Source organism: Narcine bancroftii, chromosome 6 (assembly GCF_036971445.1).
Source record: "Narcine bancroftii isolate sNarBan1 chromosome 6, sNarBan1.hap1, whole genome shotgun sequence".
Lineage (NCBI taxonomy): Eukaryota > Metazoa > Chordata > Chondrichthyes > Torpediniformes > Narcinidae > Narcine > Narcine bancroftii.
In genome coordinates, this window is record NC_091474.1 from 199,212,260 (window position 1) to 199,221,257 (window position 8,998).

Genomic DNA, 8,998 nt, shown 5'->3' on the forward strand with positions numbered 1-8,998 from the left:
CAGGGGACAGCTTTGGCACCTCATGAGGCAACTCTGGCACCTCCTTGTCACCATTTTTGGTGAGCGCCAGCACCTAAAAATTTAGCACTGCACCTCTATATACAATGCCTATTGCCCAATCCTCTTGGCCACTTCTTCAAAAATCTCTACAGATTTGTGTTACATGACCTTCCTCACACAACGCCCTGTTGACTGCATCTCATCAGTCCCTGCCATCCAAATGCTGGTAGATCTTGGCTCTTAAGAATTGTCCTCAGCAACTTTCCTATTATTAACTTCAGACTCATCTTCCTGCCATACTTGGTTTTCCTCACAGCCCTTGTTAAATAATAACAGAACACTAGTCACCGACCAGTCTTCCAATATTTCATTCAAGGCCAAAGATGATGAAAATGTCTCTGCAAGGGCCTCCACAAATTCTTCCCCAGCTTCTCACAAGGTCCAAGGATGCACTTGGTCAGTTCTTGACAATTTGTCCACCTTAATGCTCTCCATGGGCTGCAATCACCTCTTCTCTGGTAATTTCTGTATGCTCCAAGACATCATGACCCTTTCGTTTCAACTCCTTAACATTCATGATCTTCTCCACAGTAGATACTGATGAGAAATTTTAATTTATTCTCTCATCCATCTTCCACATAAAGATGGCCCTTTTTAATGGGACAAATTCTCTCCCTCACCTCTCTTTTGCTATGGGGTCTCTTGAGATTTTCATATATCCTGCCTGCTGATCCATCTCATGGCTTCATTTTACCTTTATGATTTCCCTCTGATGCACACCATCACATCATAGTCATTAACAGATTTGCTTGATCCAGTCTGCTTAAAACTGGCATGTCGATCCTTGCATCTGATGAAATGGTGCAGCCAAGATAGGTAAACTGGTTGACCGTTTTGAGTTTTGTGTGCCCGATGGAGATGTGGGGGGGCTGGTAGTCATGGTGGGGAGCTGGCTGATGGAGGACCTCAGTTTTCTTCAGGCTGACTTCCAGGCCAAACATTTTGGCAGTTTCCGCAAAGCAGGACGTCAAGCGCTGAAGAGCTGGCTCTGAATGGGCAACTAAAGCGGCATCATCTGCAAAGAGTAGTTCACAGACAAGTTTCTCTTGTGTCTTGGTGTGAGCTTGCAGGCGCCTCAGATTGAAGAGACTGCCATCCGTGCGGTACCGGATGTAAACAGCGTCTTCATTGTTGGGGTCTTTCATGGCTTGGTTCAGCATCATGCTGAAGAAGATTGAAAAGAGGGTTGGTGCGAGAACACAGCCTTGCTTCACGCCATTGTTAATGGAGAAGGGTTCAGAGAGCTCATTGCTGTATCTGACCCGACCTTGTTGGTTTTCGTGCAGTTGGATAATCATGTTGAGGAACTTTGGGGGACATCCGATGCGCTCTAGTATTTGCCAAAGCCCTTTCCTGCTCACGGTGTCGAAGGCTTTGGTGAGGTCAACAAAGGTGATGTAGAGTCCTTTGTTTTGTTCTCTGCACTTTTCTTGGAGCTGTCTGAGATAATGAGACAATGAGATAGACAACAGACTCGCCAAGGCAAATAGCGCCTTTGGAAGACTACACAAAAGAGTCTGGAAAAACAACCAACTGAAAAACCTCACAAAGATAAGCGTATACAGAGCCGTTGTCATACCCACACTCCTGTTCGGCTCCGAATCATGGGTCCTCTACCGGCACCACCTACGGCTCCTAGAACGCTTCCACCAGCGTTGTCTCTGCTCCATCCTCAACATCCATTGGAGCGCTCACACCCCTAACGTCAAGGTACTCGAGATGGCAGAGGTCGACAGCATCGAGTCCACGCTGCTGAAGATCCAGCTGCGCTGGATGGGTCACGTCTCCAGAATGGAGGACCATCGCCTTCCCAAGATCGTATTATATGGCGAGCTCTCCACTGGCCACCGTGACAGAGGTGCACCAAAGAAAAGGTACAAGGACTGCCTAAAGAAATCTCTTGGTGCCTGCCACATTGACCACCGCCAGTGGGCTGATAACGCCTCAAACCGTGCATCTTGGCGCCTCACAGTTTGGCGGGCAGCAGCCTCCTTTGAAGAAGACCGCAGAGCCCACCTCACTGACTAAAGGCAAAGGAGGAAAAACCCAACACCCAACCCCAACCAACCAATTTTCCCTTGCAACCGCTGCAATCGTGTCTGCCTGTCCCGCATCGGACTGGTCAGCCACAAACGAGCCTGCAGCTGACGTGGACTTTTTTACCCCCTCCATAAATCTTCGTCCGCGAAGCCAAGCCAAAGAAAACTGGCATGTGTATTCTGACATATCCACTGTCTGGATCCTCAATATTCTTCATAAACCTTAAATTTTCCAATCTTGGCCTTCACCCTACTGACTGAATTTTTGCTCACTCACTTTTAAAATCTTTCTAGCCATTCCCTTCACCTGCACATTTCCTCTCCCAATGAACCTTTGTAAGTTCCTGGCAAAGTCATGTGGTTGAGTTCGGTAAATGCCAGGGAGAGGGAAAGGTTCAATCAAAGTTCAATGAACTGGAGCAAAGGGAACATCATTGAGCTTGAAAAATTGAAATTGAAACTCGCGCTAGTGCTGGAATCAGTAAAATGGCTTGCTTTCTTGACAGTGCTTCAATTTCATATCATTCTGCCATCTGCCAAAATAGCTGACATAAATTTTTCACTTGCAGCTTTCTTTTCCAGCTGCTTGATTATCAACACGGAATTGGCATTGCAAGCAGGATTCCTGTGCGTGCATCCTGATTTCAGTTCTGTGAAGGTGCCAATTTCTGCTCACCAAAAATGGGGAAAAGGAACCAAATATGTGGGTCACTTTGATTCCTAATTACTGCAGCAAAGCGATTTGTAAATTAGAACATTCAGATCATGGCATAAACTCTGGAGTGAAGCTGAAGAGTTTATAACTGTCACCTTAAATCCAATGGTATATACTGTAGCTGCCTTGAAACCACTCCAGGGTATTTGTTATTTTTCAGAATACATACTGTTATTTTGATGGGATGTTATTATTCATCTTGGGATTCACTTTCATGCTTGCAGCAGCTGTCAGCATGGAGGCTGTCTGCTGGTGTCTCTCCTCCATTATGATTTTTATACTCAGTGATTAATGAATATAACATCATTACTGCAAGGAGATCAAAAAATGAGATAACATTGTCAGTCAAGACATTTTTCAATTGGCACATGATGCCACACAATGATAAGTCACAGTGTAGGTCTTTGAGACAAATTGGCCAGTTAACCTCATTAACACCAGGTCTAAAAGTGAGAGATCATTTGAAACTGCTATGTAGCATAACTGTCTGTGATAGTACAGATTCTATCACCAATGTGTATATGTACAGATGGTAGTGTATATGTACAGATGGTAGTGTATATGTACAGATGGTAGATGACTGTGATTGGCTGAGAGTGTAGCCACACCTACTGGCAGGTCTTAAAGGATTGCTCCCAGCCAGACAAGGTCATCCTGGAGTGGTCGACCTACTTGTGATATGCTCCAGTCTTCTAGTTCATAAAAGCCTTGGTTTGGATCAATGAGTCTTTGGTTCTTTCGACGCGCACTACACTGTCCAAAGAAGACAACTTATAAATAATGTGGCAAGATAAATTAAAATTGATTGCAAAAGTACTTTGACGATGAGGAAGCATCAGCAAAGTTAAATGATATCATGCTTTTATCCAACATTAAATATTGCATTGTCTTGTTTTGTATATTAAGTGACATAACAGAAGGTTAGGCATAACTGAGGTAAGTAGCTTGGTATGCGGTAGCAATTGAAGAGGTTGATCCTGCTGCATGGAACAAATCTGGAAGGTACATGGCTGTGAGTCTCATGATCTTTTACAGGGCCATGGGGGATCAACTACACTACTGCAACAGAAAATAATGAACTCTAAATTTCCCCATACCATGAGCTCAAAACTCAGTAGGTTTTAACTGCTTCAGTGACTGCAGAATAAATAGCAAGCTTTCCAGTGTTTCTGATCCGTATCATTAAGGCATTAAAAATGTCTGATGATTGTCTTGCAGGTTGGTGTTTTGCATTATGGACAAGATAAATGTAGATAGAACAAAAAAAAATTGAAGCCACATTGGAAGTCCTGATTCCCATGGAAAATGAACTACCCATTATCATATGGAATGAAAACCAATGAGCATTGTCACGGAAAATTTAATTGCAAGGAGGGATTAGGATAACCTATGATATCTTAAAACTGATGAAACTTTAACATTGAGATGTTAAGAGTGGGTATTGGCATATATGAATAATAAGATGATAATTAGGATCTGCAAGGATGACCAGGGTGGAGCAAGGGAAGCCGGAGAGAAGTGCACTGTAGTAATGAAAACTGAGACTACAATGCTGTGGACAGGGGTTAGACCACAGATTCAGAGATGCAGGGCAAAGTCAGGCAGTTATGAAGACAGAATTTTCTGTCAGTGTGGATTTGTGCCCCAGAGTTCATATCAGAAATGAATGCCAGACCAAGTGTATGTCTAATTTGATTGTTGCTCATCAAAAACACAAAGACTGATAGAAATGGTGACTTGAGAATAGCTACTGACTGAAACTTAGAGCTTAGTTCTTCACTATACATCATCTTGTGAAGGCCAGGCAGTGGTTCAGCTCATGATTAAATGGCAGATCAGATTCGATGGGTTGAAGAGCTTATTTTGGCTCCTATTTCTTGCAGTCTTATCGTCAAAGCAACTGCTTCTCGTGTGGCAACTGATGTCATAAAATTGATCTGGCAATTTTCTTAACTATGTTGTATATCTGGACTTTCACCTTTAAAGATTTTAAATTGTATACACCAAAGTTAATCTGTTCCTTAATACTCCATCTGACCCAACTGTTGATGATGTTTGCCTTAGTTTCATTAAGCCTCATTAGCCTTATTAATGCTCCGAAAATGCATCATCACCCATGTATCTCGACTGCGCAATCATATGTAAATTCTCAGTCCATTTCACTAAAATATTAATATCACAATGCAAATAAGTCACATTCTCAGATTTGTTAATGAAATGCTTAGAGCCTAACTTGTTCAATACATTTCATCAAAAATACCATGGAAGTTCTGAGGTTGCATTGGAACCATGATTGTTCGGCTTTTTAAGTTTATAGAGGACATGCCAAGCATATTGCAATAAGAATACTTCTCAATATAATGCTGCTAAATATTTTGCTGTACTATTAAGTTGTCACAAGGCCTTTTCACACTGCCGGGTAAAATGGTCATTTCCCAAGGACCCTCCCATGAACCGCTGGCGTGAAAATGTCAGCCTGGAAAAATTACCCAGGTTCACCCTCTCCCTGTGGTCTGAATCAGCAAATGGCCGAACAGGGATAAGTGTTGGGACTTCAGCGCTTGCGTGCCATCTCACCAATCAAGGAAAAGTAGTATGAGGGAGGGGTATTTGTGCAATAGGATTGTAGATTGAATTACTCAATTTATGTCAGCAAATAGACATTAGTTTTATCTATATATGTAAAAGCCCCGTCCGCCATCACTGTGCGATCCAACTTCCTGTGAGCGCATAATGCATCATCGCTGAGGGAAGGACACCCCTCCCCCCCTCTTAAATTGCCAGGGAGGGCAAATTACAGGAAATTTGGAGCATGGTTTGAAAGGCCCAGGAGGTCCTTCCTTCCTGGGAATTTCACCTAGGTCCAAATAGGGTCACCACTCACCCACAGCGTGAAAAGGCCTACAGTCTAACAACAACGTACAATAAAGAAGACACATTATTTGGTTGAATATGTAAGGATAACATTGTAATAAGAGCTTTAATGTTGGTAATCATGAGAGACGACAGTGACATGCATTCCCTTGCCCTTCCAGTAAATTTAGGAGAGGTTGCAGAAATAGCATTACAGATACCTGCTTACAGGGGGAAAAAAATCTTGTAGCTTCAAATCATCCTGTCAGACTTTTTAAATGAAGGGCTTTAATTATCCATTATTATAATAAAACATCACTGATGTAGTTGGACCATGTCCTCAATTAGAATGGGAAAGGAAACACTGATAAAGCAGAGAGTAAGAAGATTAAAATGAAGTTAAATTAATTAGGATATAATTAAAGGATTGCAAGTAGTTAATCTGAAAGCTATACCATTCTTTATAGGTCTAAAGGAAGACTGGCAGTTACTGAATTTGACAAAATAGAAGCTAACTTTGTCTGGTCTAGAGCAGTTTGAAAGGAAACCATATTTGGAACACTCTCTAATAAAAACTGCTTACATTAAATATGTTTGTCTGTTTTTATGTACATTAACCATATTCACCAGCAATTGCATTGAATCACTAGATGACTATAGTGAAGATGCAATTGGACCTACAATCCCTAATTAATTAACACTTAAATTATGAATTCGAATCCCACTTGGGCAGTCTGAACATTTTTGTTTGAAAAATACTGATCCTATGTAGAATGCAGAAGCTCCTGGATTACTTAATAATTCAACTGAATCACTAATATAAGGAAAGGCACACACTGTTCTTACCTGGTCTCCTATTGCTACATGTACATTGCTACATGCATATTGTGCATGTATATTGCACATTTACATGTTTACATGAATATTGCTACATATATATTGCTACATGTTCCTTTTTGTTTCTATTTAAATAAACAGTGTTTTTCTTTTTCTAAACCAACCTGAATCTGTCCACCCATCTGTCCATTTGAACAGATATTTGAGCACATGGAATCTACAAATCTTTATCCATCCATGTCCTCTGTAAAAAGAGAAATACAGCATCCTAAATGGATTAAACCCAACCATGTATTTCTTTAAGTCAATTCTCCTGTCATTTTCCCAATTAAAATATTTTGTGTTGTTAAAATACTTAAATGTGCTGAATTGACTCTTAGGTCAGGTCTCATTGTTCTCAAGCCTGACACCAAGCTCGCAAAACATTCTAAGCTGGAAGCTGCAGGTGCTGGAACCTGGAGCAAACAAAATATGCTGCTGGAAGAACTCAGCACATCGAGCAGTAACTGTGGAGGCAAAGGGATGGTTGATGTTTTGGGTCAAGGTGCTGCATCAGTACTGAGATAGCCAGCACAGCGGTAAGGTAGAGGGGTGAGGCAGGAGTTAGCAAGCAGTAGGTGGATCCAGGAAAAGAAAGGTTGATGTGTGGATGGACCCATTTGGGTGAGGGAAGGAAGAAGATGGGTCTATCACACAGCCTGCCCTCAGCCTTCTGTAACACAATTTCTTTACTCTACCCCACCTGATTCCATCTGTCTATCATCCACACACTCAACCTACTGGCTCCCCAATGCCCTAGCGCTATTGTTCCTGTCTACCCACCTTCCTGCCCTTCCCAGTTTCCACTCATCACTTCCATTACTTATCAAATTCCTTAATCTGCAGCCATTGTTTCCACATTATCCCCTAGCCTCTGTTGTTCCCACCACCCTTCCCTCCCCCATTTAGCCTAACATGCCTATCAACCCCTCCTCCTTGGATCCACATATCAATTACCTGCCTCAAACTTTCCTCCTCACCTCTTTATACTGGTTTATTTCCTCTTGAAAATTTCAGAACTGAAACTTTGACCACCCCTTTGCCCCCACAGATCTTGCCTGACCTTCTGAGTTCCTCTCTCTGCTTGTTTGATTTTACTCTATTCCAAAATCATTACAAAAAGACATTACATGGTGGGTGGAGGGAAAACTCAAGGATATCCTCACATTCTCTTTGAATAGATGCAAAATTCCCATTGCCCCTTCGAAAGCCCTAATTTTTGACTGCCCAAAATATCTGAGGAACATTAATGATGGTATTAAGATATCCAGGTTTAGAGCATGCAAAGGTTCCTCAAAATGGCAGAGGGACTACACCATCTCAAAAACTACCTGGGTGTCTGACCTGTCAGGAACTGCCTGGTCCTCAGTAGAACAGTTTGCAGTTCCACATTGACCTCATTAGAAAATAGAACACTGCAACACTGTACACACCCTTCAGCTCATCTTCTGTACCTCCCATCCATAATCCCCTACTTTTATTATAAATAATGTGCCTATCTAAAAGTCTTTTAAATTTCCCTATCATACCAGCCTCCACCACCACCCTGGCAATGAATTCCAGGCACCCTCTACTCTGTACAAAAAACCTACTCTTGACATCTCCCCTAAATTTCCTCTCCTCAGTTTGTACACATGTCCTTTGGTGTTTGCTGGTCTCACCCTGGAAAAATGTGTTGGCTGTCCATCCTGTGTCTCTCAAGATCTTGTAAACCTTCTATAAGACACCTCTCATTCTGGCTTATAATATATTTTTTTGTATTTTTTATATATTGTAATTTAGGAAATTACTTTGTGGGTTGGACAGAGAAAGATGAAGACACCTATGTTCAGGGTCATAAAACCAATATTATTTGTATAATTGAAATGCTGGAACAATGGAATGTTTGCGCAGAAAGACACCTGTTTAAACAGAAAACCATTTGCTAGATGGGTCGTGGTTTTGGGAAAATGAAACCTAGAAACCATGAATTGTTCAAGCAAGTCATGTAATTAATGGCATTTGAAAAACAGCCTTTATATCATCAACCAGATTGATTGGAAGACAGAAATGCAGTGACATTCTGTGAAATGGACACTGCTATTGTGTTCTCCTTGCCAGAGGGGAACAATGATTTGATGTGGCTATTGTAATGGTCACTTTTGACTGACCCATATCTGGGTAAAAGAAAGCAAGATCATTCTTATATTTGGATCACGACCATTTTGGTGGTTATTTCATCTAAAACCCTTTCCTGGGACTGTGAAAGCATTGTGAAGGACACAAGTCTCATAAACCTTGCGCAAGAAACAGGGGAGCTGTGACAAATCATTTGTTTGAAAGAACATTTCTCTAAAATCAAATCAACAAGAATTATTGAGTTTTGAGAAGTCTGATGACTTGGCATCTCAACTACATAATCACTTCTGAACATCAATTTAAAGATTTTAAGTTTCAACATAAGATTCCTAACACT